Source organism: Lolium rigidum, chromosome 7 (genome assembly GCF_022539505.1).
Source record: "Lolium rigidum isolate FL_2022 chromosome 7, APGP_CSIRO_Lrig_0.1, whole genome shotgun sequence".
Lineage (NCBI taxonomy): Eukaryota > Viridiplantae > Streptophyta > Magnoliopsida > Poales > Poaceae > Lolium > Lolium rigidum.
Window position 1 is genome coordinate 259116539 of NC_061514.1, and position 15112 is coordinate 259131650.

Sequence of the window (15112 nt, forward strand, 5' to 3'; positions counted from 1 at the left end):
GTCCTCTCCCCGTTCCAGCGGGCAGCGGAGGTGTGGTAGATCCCCTCGGAATCCCAGCAGCACGACGGCGTGGTGGTGGTGGAGGAGAAAAGCTGCAGGGCTTCGCCAAGCCGGTACTGCATTATGGAGGAGAGAGGGGGGCGGCCAGAGCTAGGTCTGATGGAGTGAGCGCCCCATGCCCCTCCCCTCTTTATATAAGGGGGTAGGTCGGTTTGGGTGGCCCCCAAAGCCCCAAACCCATCTAGGGCCGGCGGCCAAAGGGGGGAGGGGGAATTCTTCCCCCCCAAGTTGATCCCCCCTAGGGTTTTGGGGAAAACCCTAAGGGCTGGCCGACTTGGGCCTTGAGGGGCATGTGCCCCCGGACCAGGCTAGGGTGCATCCCCTCGGCCCATGCTAGGCCTCCTAGGGTCGTGGGCCCACTGGTGGGACCCCATGAACCTTCTAGAACCTTCCTAGTCTTCCACCGGAAAAATCCCAAACTTTTCCGAAACCTAGAAATCAACTTCCCTTATATGAATCTTATTCTCCGGACCATTCCGGACCTCCTCGTGATGTCCTGGATCCCATCCGAGACTCCGAACAAAACTTTGGTCCCCATCTCATATTCCGAATCTACTTATGCGACATCGAACCTTAAGCGCGTCACCCTACGGTTCGTGAACTATGCGGACGTGATCGAGACTCCTCTCCGATCAATAACCAATAGCGGGATCTGGAGATCCATAATGGATCCCACACATTCAACGATAACTTAGTGATCGATTGAACCATTTACATACGATACCGATTCCCTTTGTCACGCGATACTTTACTTGTCCGAGGTTCGATCATCGGTATCTCCATACCTAGTTCAACCTCGTTACCGACAAGTACTCTTTACTCGTACCGTGGTATGTCATCTCTGGTGATCCAGTCACATGCTTGCAAGCTAATCAAACGACATTCCACCGAGAGGGCCCAGAGTATATCTATCCGTCATCGGGATGGACAAATCCCACTGTTGATCCATATGCCTCAACTCACACTTTCCGAATACTTAATCTCATCTTTATAACCACCCATTTACGCAATGGCGTTTGATGTAATCAAAGTACCCTTCCGGTGTAAGTGATTTACATGATCTCATGGTTGAAGGACTAGGTAACTATGTATCGAAAGCTTATAGCAAGTTGAACTTAATGACTTGATCTCATGCTACGCTTATTTGAGTGTATGTCCATTATATCATTCACCCAATGACATAACCTTGTTATTAACAACATCTAATGTTCATGATCACGAAACCATGATCATCTATTAATCAACAAGCTAGTTATACAAGAGCCTTACTAGGGACTCCTTGTTGTTTACATAACACACATGTATCAATGTTTCGGTTAATACAATTATAGCATGGGATGTAAACATTTATCATGAACACTAAGATATAACAATAACTAATTTATTATTGCCTCTTGGGCATATCTCCAACACCTAGGGCTAGAACGGCGGTGGCGGTGGAGGTCGACGAGATGTCGAGCGGAGGCGAGGCGCTCAGGAGAGCGCGGGAGCCCTCCATGAACAAAAGTCCTCTTTCGTAGGTTGGCTCGTTACAAAAAAACTGAAGCACTGTAAGTAGGTTTCATCGTGTCTTTGGGGTTAGTGCAATTGAAAGTAAAATCGAAAGTCCCAAGTAACTGAACCATCGTACAATATTGTATGTAGTGTGCGTCCTAGTGGAAAATTGAGCATACACAAAGATAACTTTAGGGAACAATACCAATGGGAAACAAGCACACATAAGAATATGCACTACAAAAAAACTAATTAATAAAAACTCAAATCCCTAAAATTAATAGGCTACATCACCTTCAGTACTGGTGCCACGGACTGAAGGACATCAAGTGCATGCATAGGGTACATCCAGGGGTATATATGATGCCCCCCTACGGGGGCCTCACAGCGATTGGTGCACGTGGACCATCGGATCATCCATCAACGGATCTCGGCCGTTCGTTTTTTTACCGCGTCATATAAAAGGGAGCAGCTCCCGGTGGAAACCCTAGCTGCACCTGAGCCCCTCCGTTTCTCCTCTTCCTAGCGTTCCTCGCTAGAGGCGGCTGCCGAGCCTCCGCCTCGTTCCGCCTCCCCATGCCATCTCATCTCCCTCCGCCCGCCTCCTCTCCCAAATTCGAACGAGAGCACCAGGAGCAGACCAGACCAGCGCCGACGCACGCACCCGCAGGTACAGCCCGCTCGTCCGCGATTTCTCTCCCCCAATCTTCCCTCCCTACATCTCTCATGATTTTCATACGGGTAGAGTTGCTCTGCTGGATCTTCGCTGGTTAGGCCGCTGCCCGTCCCGATCTGCGCTTGTTTCACGCGATTTTTAGCCCCATCTGCTCGAATTTTTCGGCAAAGCATGTTGTTTCCGTGCGAAGCTGATCCGTGCTTAGTGGACTGTACTGCCTACAATCGCCGTGATCTATCTGCGGCCAGATTAGCAGGTTTCGTAGCACGCGCGCGCGGACCCCGCCAAATCCTGTTTTCCATGGGGAATCCTTTGGTTCAGGTGTATGCTCGCGTAATTCGTGTTTCGTTCGTCTCTTGATTTGCTAAACCGTATTAGATCCGAGGACATGATGCGATACAAGGGGGATTTAGTTGACCTCCAACTCTAGATTTTTCTTGCAACACTTCTATTGTACAGTACGTAATTCAAACTTCAGACCTGTATTTGTTTTTTGGCCCTGGCCTGTCGGGAACAGAAACAGCAGAATTGCTTCTCTTGCGATTCTGTTCCTCAATTTGTGTTGCTTTCTGTATACACATTTATCAAATACTGAGAATTTCTTTTCGGAGCTAACAGTAAGCTGACCGTTGTTGTTTTTATCTGTGATCCTGCAGATTTGGTGTTCGGAACAAGCCGTGACCATCAAACATGTCGGCGCCAGCGGAACTTTCCCGGGAGGAGAACGTGTACATGGCCAAGCTCGCCGAGCAGGCCGAGCGCTACGAGGAGATGGTCGAGTTCATGGAGAAGGTGGCCAAGACGGTCGACTCGGAGGAGCTCACCGTCGAGGAGCGCAACCTGCTCTCCGTCGCCTACAAGAACATCATCGGGGCGCGTCGCGCCTCCTGGCACATCATCTCCTCCATCGAGCAGAAGGAGGAGAGCCGCGGCAACGAGCACCGCGTCACACTCATCAAGGACTACCGCGGCAAGATCGAGACCGAGCTCACCAAGATCTGCGACGGCATCCTCAAGCTGCTCGAGACTCACCTCGTCCCCTCCTCCATCGCTCCCGAGTCCAAGGTCTTCTACCTCAAGATGAAGGGTGACTACTACAGGTAACAATAATAGTAGTATGATGGCTGGCTCCGGCAAGCAGACATTCTTCATTAATTAATTAATGGATTGTGAATTTTCATTGACCTCTGAATCAATCAATTGTGATTAATAGGTACCTTGCCGAATTCAAGAGTGGGGCTGAGAGGAAGGATGCTTGCTGAGAATACCATGGTGGCATACAAGGCTGCTCAGGTTCACCATTTTATCTTCATATAAATTCTTGCTCAAGAATCATTCTTTCTTCTATAATTTTTGTAAACATGTCTTTGTGATTTATTTAGCTTGTGTACTTCCCTTATTTAAATGGTTTGGTTTGTCTACAATCTCTCAGGATATTGCTTTGGCTGAGCTGGCTCCAACTCACCCCATTAGGCTTGGGAACTTCTCGGTGTTCTATTATGAGATCCTCAACTCGCCTGATTGTGCTTGCAACCTCGCAAAGCAGGTTAGTTTTTCTGCACCGACTAGACTCGCTCTCTGTTTTTTGTTTGTGCCCTGCTAGGTACACAATATATGTGTAGTGAATATTTTTTTTCCTGAATGAAGCCTTCATGTTTTATTTAGTCAACTGGTAATTACAAATTGAAAATATCATAATACATGCATGCCTTACTAACGAGTGTATCACTTTGCTAGAGCAGCAGACCATCCGGCTAATATTCTGTTTTGTCATCTTTACATTGCTGACTTCGCAAAGCGATATTGTAAGCACAATAAAGGGATAAGAATAGCCGTTAGGTGATGCAGTAGATTATATTATGCATCACACTTTAATTTCACTACTTGAGAACGAAAGCAATTTGATCTTCTGCTAATTGACTACCCCTTCCTTGCTATATTTTGGCGGCCACTTTTTGCTTGTATCATGGGCAGAGCACGAGACACTTCAGATTAGTTGTCTTCCTTACTATTTTGTCATTGACTTGTAGAACCAATGGAACTTCCATAATATTTAGCTCTGTTTTGGGAGACAGCAAAATCCTTGTATTGCTTGTCAAGCGAGGCGCTGAGTGAGCCCAAAAAAAGAAACATGCAGTCACTCATGTACCTAATCTCAAATGATTATTATTATTAAGTATCTGTCCTTCTTATTATTGGTTGACCCAGTGTTTCTGTTAGCTGTCATGACACATGAATGAGATTCTGTTCTTGACCTGTTCTCCAAATGCCTTTTGTATTAGGTATATTGTAGTGCATTCTATAGAAGACTGGATCAAAAATAAAAGCATCTGTAGCAAAACTTGGCTAACTATTCATCATGAAGTTCCAAAGTTCTTAATAATCACACTCAGTAATCTTTTCATTGCTACAAATTTGAGTACTTGGCAACACGTTTTGTAGTAACTTGTCGTAGTTAATTCCAAGAAGTAATTCTTCTGGCACATTTGTGACTTCAGTCTCCTATCGTATTTCTTTTCATAATCGTTGCATCATTCTTGAAACATTGTTTGCAACTTCTCATCATGATGATGTTCCTAACTTCAGGCTTTCGATGAGGCCATCTCGTATTTGGACACCCTGAGCGAGGAATCCTACAAGGACATCACTTTGATCATGCAAATCCTTCGTGACAACTTGACCCTGTGGACTTCAGACATCACGGTACCGGCAATCTCTCAAACACATACTTTTCTTCTGGTGCTATTAAAAACCGTCCTGTTTTATGAACTATCTCGTAACTGATGTTGTCTTGGCTTCAGGAGGACACCGCGGAGGAGGAGATCAGGGAGGCCCCGAAGGGAGCCGCCGAGTAAAGCTGGCTTTACCCACCCCATGACATAGTGTTTGGTACTGTCTATTGACACTGCAGTGTGTTATGGATCGGTTTGAACCTATTGCAAGTGTCAAGATAATGTGACCTAGCTTGAACGTATGTAGAACGCAAAAGAAAGCATTGTGGGTTTATTAAATTCATGAATAGAGCAGGAGGACAAGAAACCCAGGATTAAATGCAAGGTTACTGTGCATTTCCATTACATGTAGTGCTAATCATGATGTAGCCATAGGATAGCTTGAAATAGTATCACGTACTTTTGAAATACTACTTCTACTTTTGCTTGTAATTTACTGAAATTATTTATCTTAGGTGTTGTACGACTATGAGCTGAAGATTGGGTGGGTCAAATATGTTCCTCTTCGGTCACAAGTACTGCCTGGTCCTCCTCCAGGACATATGGCAATCGAAGCAAGGAGGTTGTGTTTTCCATTCCAAAGTTTCTATGTGCATCTAACTCTTATAATTTGTCTAGAAGGTCTAAGTAAATGACATGTTTTTGGTGTTTCGAGTTGTTCTTGATTACCATTTTTATGTTGTCCAGGAGATGAAAGAGAGAAAAAAATTCAAGAAGTAAATTCCTCTATGAACTAAATAATACTCCTTATGTTTCCTCACTTTACATGTGTATCAATGCTAGATCAGTGTTCCCATACTGAAATTGTTGGCTACTCGATGTGAAGTAAAATTGTGCTTCTTGGAGGAGAACAAGAACTAATCGCAGGAGAAGGGGTCGGGGAATCAATAGCTTTCACAGAAAGACAACCGTAGTTACCTCTGCCTTTCTTAAGAGCTGGCTGATTTGAATAAAAAGAGTAACATTCGCGATTGTAGCATTCTGCAATCTCAGGTCAGGACAATCTGCTTCAAGACGCATATTTGGTCTCCCAAACACGCTTGTCCTCAGAGTAACAATAGGGACCCATCAGGTTCTGAATCACCCCTCCTGTCCCGTGGAATTCACTTCTATATTTCCAGTTCGCTACCCTTTCATAAAGAAAATTCATTTGGCCTCCTGTTGTCCATGCCTTTGTGGTGCTTGGCGTACTGCTACTAGGAGCTAGGAAGCATTTCAGAGAAAATTGGAAATATGGGATAGGGTACTAAACTGAATGATTTTGTAGATGTGGTACCTTGGAGAGCCTTTTAGCCTGGTATCATGAAGTCCTTGTGAGTTGAATCGGTTGAATAATTTGTTAACTGTACCGTGGTAATTTTAAGAAATATGTTGTTAAGAAGTGCCTATGATAATGGTTGTGTCAGACACTCAGATTTATCTGAATCAAGCTCCCTTTGTGGTATTTGTTCACAAAATTTATAAAGCCATGAAATGCAACAAGTAGCTTTTCTTAATCCATCTACCAAATGTGTAGTGTTTATGGAAACCGATTCTTGAGTTCTTTGGTTCGTAAATCTCATGGCATATTTATACTATTATTACTAGAGTATACTTGCTTGAATGGAGATACATGTTAATTTTGAAGCACTAGGCATTTCATTTCAAAGTTTTGAAATTGTTACTCAAACGCTATAGCGGGTATCATTCTATATTCCAATGTTTATTTTCTATGAAATTACCTATTTTGGAGAATCATACATCCATGATTTATACCGTTATGTTAGGCCCTATATGCTATTTAGTTCAGAACTATGCACATTTTTTTAGTTGAAGTTTATGAATATTCTCCATTGGTGTCTCACTCATTGGCTACTGGTTTTCTGCATTAGTGGCCATGAACGTCGGATACTGCATATGTTAAGCACTTAAGCATGTGAGGTGTCCCTCGTGAGGTAGTACAAGGATCCCTTATTTACGGTTACAAAGAAAAGCGTATCTTATTTGATAATGTCAAGTGTATTTACCTGGATCAATTGCATTTTGTTCTTTTAGTTGTCTTCAGAACTCTATTTTCTACTTATGCATCTCAGTAAACATGTGTGCCATTTTCTAAAAGGGGATGGTCCGAAGCTGTACCGTATATGCCATAACTTGTCGTATCCACAACAGAGAATAGGAGATATAAAGACTATGCAGCTGCATAGAAGACAACCTCAGTTATTTGGATTAGAACAACAATTTACAAATTATTAGTTGGCCTTGATGGAATCCGTTGATCTTATATCAGAGAAAAAAGGTGAGTTCTATTATTTTGCAAGCAATAAATTAGTCCCCTATCCATTTAAGTGAATAAAATGTACTGCATATTTAATCTGCCATGCTTTACTGAAAACCTCGTACTGTCTGCTAAATTACTAAATTCATTCGGTTTCTCCCAAGAAGCTTGCCATGATTTTTAGGTCATTTTATTGTATGAAGCGTGTCACCAGCCTAACACTTGCTTTTAGCTCCAAATGGTCTTTATATACTACTAGCGTAGAAATCCATTTGGATAATACCATAGTTCTTTTTCCTTAAGAGAAAGCCCCTGCTTACTACTATTTATAAGCGATGGTTGTACATATTGTTGTTAGAAAACTATCTACTCCCTCTGGCTCTAAATACTTATCGCAGCTTAGAGACAAGCCAAACATTCTTTAGGGAGTATGTTGCATAAAGAATTAAGTAAGAGGCTTAGAGCTAAAATAATGCTACCAACTCATTAGAATATTGGTATTCTTGAAATATTCAATTATTAGCTTGGTCAATTGACCGTGTAAGTCGGGGCTTTACGTCTTAGAATTTGTGTCACTTCATAATTTCAAAATTGAATTCTCGAAATTCTTATTGTGGGCTCTCACTACTGTTCCTTTTCTACTCAGGTCAGGTTAGAATCCATGCTAGCGAATGGATGGAGACCATCAATATAGCCGCCAGTGTCATGCTAAAAGCCATGATGGAGAAACTATAGCTTCCATGCCCCAAGTGCTAGAGCCGAGCCATTGGAGAAGGTCAATTTGTGACCAAAGCTATGTTCTTATGCACACGATGTCAATCTCCTTGACATTCAGTCTGTGGCAATTGATTTTAATCGGCATATCCATATGTGACTGGGTCTGTCTTCACCGAAGGTGAGCTGAAGATAACTCAATCCATTGTGATTTTCAGGTCTACGGCTATGACTCTGCCTTCTATGCTAGCTATATCATATGTTCTGTTCTAGGTAGTGATATGAGATCATTGTTTCTCCCGTGTTTAATGTTTCATCTCGCACTCTGTAAATAAGGGAACAACTTTTTTATGACCCTAGATGGGACCCTTGTGTTTTACTATTGTTATCTCAGAACCATGTATTTATACCTATAGGAAATATATATTTAATATAAAGAGAGGATCGCTGGTTTCTCATTTGGCTCTCCATAGCTGTCAATTTGCCTAGCAAACTCCGTTAATGCGTGATTATCATTGGTGTTTACAAATGTATACAATATGAATATTGACACAAACTTCACGGGATCGTGCGCCAAGGCGCACATCAAAATCTAGTTAAATACAATCCGAGCAATGGTATCACGGTACCAAGCCTCCACGAGTACAGGTGTCACCAAAGACCAAACATTGCCTCCTTGGTTGCTGGCACAACTAGGTTTTGATCAATCTGTCATGGGTTCGAGGGAGCGATTGGGTGGGGGCAGGAGACGTCAGTAGAAGCAGGAGTATGGAGCATGAGGAGAATAAAAAGATCAAAATAAAGCAAAGCTAGTGTTTCGATTGCTAGAAGTAGAGGGACTATGACCTATGAGGATAATACTAAATGAGATCAAGAGGATCGAGCCAACAAAAATATTGAATTCTAGTCACGAGTCTTACTAAACAAAATTTGTGTGGTAGGTTGGTTAGATAAAAGACGCGTGATGTGAATGTGATCGCCAATGGGCTTTTTTGATATCACTATGTTAAGTAGGTCTTACTTCATCCTTTTGTTAATAGTTGACTTTGACTACTAACAATTAAATATTTGATTCGCAAAGTAAAAAACAGTGTTACCATTATTTGATTCACCATAAAATATTATTAAATAAAAATATTATTTAATTTTTCTACATGTGCTTACTAAAACTAATTGGCATACAGAGGGCTGTGTCAACGTCCAAAAGCTATTACGAAAATAGATTATTTAAAAAATAATTATGAAAAGAGATAGTACTACATAAGTTTTTTCCCACACCATCATCCATCAGTGATGTAAAATTTCAAACAAAGCTTACATAATTTGCTTACTAAGGACCGCTATTATTAACTAGCTCTCGCCTTGTAGACGAAATAAACCGTCTATCGTCAAGTGTCCACAGCGATCTTCTGCCGTGGTGCTTACGTGTGAAAATGAGTTGCAATGTTACATGCTATAGTTAGCAAGTACACGTGAGTAACGTTGGCGGGTGTCATCTTCAGCGCAGGCCACCCAAAACAAAAAATACTCAAGGGGAAAACAACAAATACACACATGCTAGAGCCAATCGAGGCTCAATCATCTTTTGTATATCAGACCAATAGGCTGTTGTACATCAGATCAAGACATGCATGAGATGGCCATTAGCCCAGGTGCAACACGAGAATGGAGAAAACAACAAAGGAGCTGAAGACAATCGAAGACAATCATGCTTTGCAATTGGAGACTACCCATACTATGTATTTGCAGTGTCCAACAGGTGCATGGAGGCATATGGAAATTGGAGACCACAAATGCATGTGCAGTGACAACTCCAGTATTGGAGGCATATGGAAATGGAACAATCGGTTACTGTCCGTCCTGAATGGACCATCATTTGAGTGATTGGCATGCTGAGCGTATTTTCTCAAGGGCCCCCGAAGTCATTCTCTGTCAGTGACCTCCGACCTGGCATTGCCGTAAGAACAAGACTGTCACCTTCCATTACAATGTGTGTACGTGCGTGGACTGTACCACCTTCATGGCAGGCTAGCTAGCATGTGCTGTTGAACGCCCACTTCTCCCTTTACGAGCAAAACAGAAGGGCGCGGCCGTGGTTAACTGAACCATGCACCCATACACCTAGGTGAGTTACCTATCCTAGCTTTGTCTCCGTGAGCCCCAATACCTAATGTACTTACATTTTCGAACGGAGGTAATATGTCAGTAGCATGTAGTGTGATAAGCTTCTACTCAAGGCAACGGAGGCTTTGGGAGTTGATAGGGGATAAAAGTCAAAGAGGAGGACACAACGAAAGATTAAGTGGATTATTAACTGGTGCATGTTTACCGGTTTACCAGTTTTTTAACGGGTAAAGCGCTGCAATTGAGAATTTAAGACTGATGGTGTGCATCACAACTCCCAACTGCATTTTCATGTAGTTCAGGCAAGTCCGTACCATATCTCACTTGATGCTTGAAAGGACTTACGAGTTACGAAGTTGACCCTCACTGTGGAAATCTTTCGAGGGTGTGGAGGTCACCATTGCTGCATAGGAACATGCTTGGTTGCTTGCTTTTGCGCTCTTGTTTCTGGTTGGACGTTGCACGTCTCCATACCGTCTGTGTGTGTGCATGTGTGTTTTCTGTTTGTAATTACAGGAAAGACAACACGATTGGGGTCTATGGTGACTCGGTCACAGACTTATGGTCCATCGCATACAGTTCCCAGAGCCAGTTAGTCTTGGTAAAGCTTTCAGTGTGTGCGAACAGGCACATGTTAAGGTGAGCAGATTGGCCGGAGAAATGGACTTTGTGAGAAGTAGAACTTCTATGTGTGCTGCTAGGCTACGAATCCAGAAACAGAAGTGCCGCGAAAAGAGCAAGAGGATCAGAGGAGGCAAAGTGGCGTCCAGTACTAGTACTGTTATTACAGGCGTCAGGCCACTGAAGCTGTCGAAAACTTAGAAAAAGATCGAATAGTGGGCTCGTCACGCTGCTCCTGTCCATTATCTGTATCCAAGATAGCCTGTAAAGCTGAATGTTCCTCTTGTACACTCAAACGGCTCAATCTCCGAAGACTCCGATGATTCCTGCTGATTGAGGACTCCTTTTGTTTCACTTATCAAAGAAGCAGAAGCAACTGATAGGGCACCATTTGGTCCAGCTTGCATCTGGCACTATATCTGTAGTCGTACTGCAGCTCTTGGAATCAGAGATTCCTGTCTCTTCCATTAACTGATGGTTCTACTCCTTCCTCTTCAAGGTCTATCAATTTTTGTCTTAAGTTGAATCCTTGCAAGCTTAACCAAGTTTATAGAAAAAATATATCAACATCTCCAATACCAAATCAATATCAGTTGCACCATTATAAAATCAACATCAATAACTCTAGTAATGGATGAATTTGGAAATGGAACCATTCGTTACTGTCCATCCTGAGTGGACCATCATTCAAGTGATTGGCCACGCTGGGCGTATTTTCTCAAGGGCCCCGGAAGTCATTCTTTGTCAGTGACCTCCGACCTGGCATCGCCGTAAGAACAAGACTGTCACCTTCCATTACAGATGTGTACTCGCGTGGACTGTACCACCCGCTAGCATGTGTGATGTGTCGTCGAACGTCCTTAGAGCATCCCCACTCGTTGGCGCTCCCCACGCCCAAATCCGGCGAAATTTTCGTCCGGATTGGAGGAAGATTTGGCGTGGGGAGTAGTAGTTTCCCAGCCGCGTGCCCGGGCGAAGTCGACGATGCGAATTTTAAAAACGGAAACTTGACAAACTACGGCTAAATTCGGGTGAATATAGACTAAATTTAATGATATTTAGACTAAAACGGGAGGAGTTCATACATAGAGGCCGAATTCGACTATATTTCGAATTCGGCTAGGGGAATGCAAACGCTAATTTTAAAACACGGCGCTCTACATGCCGAAATGGCGGTAGAACACCGTGTAGTCGCCGTCGCCGTCGTCGTCGGAGCCGTCGTCGTTGGCCTTCGGTGCGCGCGGCCTGGCTGCTGCTGCCCTGGCCGGCGTCTCCCCACCCCGTAGGAGTTCCACCGCGTGTAGTTGTCGGGGTGGTGGCGCGGGTCGGCGCGCTCCTCGTCGGTCATCGTCATCCTCGCCTCCTCGATGGCGACGTCGAGGGCATGGCCTGCGCGGCGGCGGCGGGATCGGACGCCGCCGGCACTTAGCCGCCGGCCGCCTCCGGGAGGCCTCGTGTCCGGCGGGCGGGGGTACCCCGCACGGTGGAGGAGGTGCCCCTCCCACGTGTGCGGCGACCGGCGGGGGAAGCCGTTGTTGGCTGCGCCGTCGTCGTCGTAGAACGCCATCTTGGGAGTAGAGGGAGAGTGGAGGGAGAGTGGAGCACGGGGGTACGCCTCGCGGTGATCGGACCGGCGTATATAGGCGTGGCTGGCGCGGGGATTAAATGCCGCGTGGATTGCGACGCGTCCGCGGCGAGCTGGCCGGCGGCGGCCTTTAGTGCGCGCGGAAGACGATGCGTGCGCGGAAGACGACGACATTAACTCGCCGCGTGGCCGGCGAATGCAGGCCGGCGGCGAGGCTTTACGGCGCGCGGAAGACGATGCGATGAGGACGACGATCGGCTTCTCTCGCCGACAAGTTGGGGCCACCGGACGCGCGGGAAGTTTCCTCGCCGTTTCGCGCGCTTTCGTTTCGTCCGGAGTCCCCGAGCGCTCCCGGGGGCCGGGGATGTCGTGGGATCGCCGGATGGATTTAGGCCCAAATCCGGACGAAAACGAGGAACCGGGGGCGCGACTGGGCCGAATTTCGCCGTCCGGATGGAAAAAACGCTCGCCGGGGGCCTGTTCGGGGGGACGAGTGGAGATGCTCTTACGTCCACTTCGCCCTTTAGGAGCAAAACAGACAAGCACAAACATGGTTAACTGAACCATGCACCCGTATGTGCACCTAGTTGAGTTACCTCCCAACCCTAGCCTACCGCACCCCTCCTCCCAACCCTCCCACCGCCGCCGCCGCCAGCAGCGCCGCCGGGGCAAAGATCTCGGGGCGTGGCGGCGGCGGGGGCCTCCCCTCGTGGCGCGTCGGGAACGGCGGCCAATGGAGCCTCTCACGCGGCGGCCCTTCCGCCTCCCGGGGCGGCGGCGGTCGGATGAGGATGTAGGGGCGGCGCCGGCCCTCCCGGGGACGATCCAGCTGCGGGCTGCGGCCTCCCCGCCTCCCATCGGCGGCATGCCGGCGGTGGTGGCTGGTGGAGGCGGACAACGCCTTTCCCTCCGCCTCTCGCCGGTGAGGGGTGATGATCTTGGGCTTCTCCCGCGGTACGAGGACGCCCGGGGCAGCAGCCTTGGGTTCGACGGTGGAGGTGACCCTCTTCTTCGCCGGAGAGGATCGGCCTACGGTTGGTGGTGGTGGATCTATTGATCTATCACCGCGTTCCGGCGGCGAGATGGAGGAGCTTGGAAGCCGGCGATGGTGTCGCCGGTGGAGGGTTGGAGTGGCCAGCCCAGGGTGGTCGCCGACGTGGGGGTCCGACCTGAATAAAGGCGGCGGTCCTAGGGCCTCTCTTGCGTGATGAGAAGGACCTACCGGAGGCCTGGACTCGTGATCTGGCCGGAGTGTTGAGTTCCGGAAGGCTCCGCCGACGGATGTAACAGTGCTTTTGCATGGAGTTCGCTGGATCGGTGGTATTCGGTCGTGCGTACCCATGTTTTTATTCCGACCGATTGGTTCTGGAGGGAGCGGCGTGAAGCTCTTTTTCTGTGTTGACATCAAGTGACTATGGATCCATGATGAAAGTTGGAAGAAGAGAATTTCATGAAGGCCGGAGGGGAGGACTAGCTAAGGGAGGTTCAAGTCTCCGCGTTGTTGAGGGACTTGCTTGGTGTTCCGGGCTTCACAGCAGCGGTATGAAAGTGGGGGCGACATCACGGGTGAAGTACGAGTCCTACCTTTCGGGGTGAAAACCCAAGGTCTGGCCTTAACTGGTTGTGCCTGGCAATGACCTTGTTGGAGGCATTGTTTTGAGAGCGGGGACTATCTTCAGGGTGAAACCTAAGATCTTTGATCGGGCGATGACGGTGTTAGAGCACTGTTTCCTTCTTGGAGGCGTCGTTTTTGAAGAGTCTGTTTTTCAGGTGTTGTCTTGGCGGTGGATGTATTGCTGTTGTTAGGCCCGAGATACTGTAGCGGGACTTTTGTTTCTTAGTTTTCTTTTCGTTTTTTGGCTGTGTGCATCCGTAGTGCCATTAGGGTGGTGCGTTGTTGCAGAGGCTGGGTGTATTTGGTATCTTTTGATATTAATATATTTCCTTTATCGAAAAAAAGTTGAGTTACCTATCCTAGGTTTGTCCCGGTGAGCCTAAGTTCATAGTAACTATGTCGGTAGCACGTAGCTTGCATGATAAGCTTCTCCACAAGACAATCGTGGCTTTGGGAGTTGACAGGGGAGGGAAAAAATCAAAGAGGACGACACAAACAAGAGATCGAGTGGGTTACTAACTGGTGCATGTTTCCCGGTTCACCAGTTTTTTAACTGGTAAGGCGGTGCAATTAAGACCGATGGTGTGCGTCCCAACTACATTTTCATGTACTTTGGACAAGTATGTACTGGGTTTTTTTTTGTGTAGTTAAGATTCGAGATTCTTGTAGATGAGATGCAACATCGTTTTTTTCGTGTGCAGTTGAAACATGTTTTAGCTGAATGAGTTTCTCAAATGCACTTCAAAAGACTAGTAAAAGTTTACCACGGAGTCGCTTTCAAGAATAATGCTATCTAATTATCTTTAACAAGCCAAAGATCCACACTTAGTTGGTATTGACAGAAAAACGCAGTTGGATCTCCCAGAAATGGAATGTAGTGACTCTGAGCACATACCTCTCGACTGCATAGCCCGCTGGAGGTGTTTTTCACTTGATGAAGACATCCCAAAATGCTTGAAAGGACTTACCAAGTTGACCCTCACAGTGGAGATCTTTCGAGGGAGTGGAGGTCACCATTGTTGCATACGAAACATGCTTGGTTGTTTGCTTTTGCGCTCTTGTTTCTCGTTGGCCGATGTACCTTCATACTGTCTGTGTGTTTTCTACCTTCATACTGTGTGTGTGTTTACTGCTTCTAATTACATACAGGAAAGATAGCCAACTTCGTCCGTTCCCCTTCGCTCGTGGCCTCAGGCGATTAGGGTTAACTGCCTCCCGTGGGCGGCCGCCTCCG

General features: G+C 46.2%; 1 long non-coding RNA gene and 1 pseudogene across 1 annotated transcript; both read left to right on the forward strand.

The window, feature by feature from the left end:
- Positions 1 to 2889: 2889 nt before the first annotated feature.
- Positions 2890 to 5708, forward strand: LOC124675028 (annotated as a pseudogene).
- Positions 5709 to 5712: 4 nt separating this feature from the next.
- On the forward strand, positions 5713 to 8015 carry LOC124675029. Its single transcript, XR_006993147.1, has 3 exons — positions 5713 to 6034; positions 7114 to 7240; positions 7866 to 8015. It is a non-coding gene; the product is annotated as an uncharacterized LOC124675029 (long non-coding RNA).
- The last annotated feature ends 7097 nt before the right edge of the window (positions 8016 to 15112 follow it).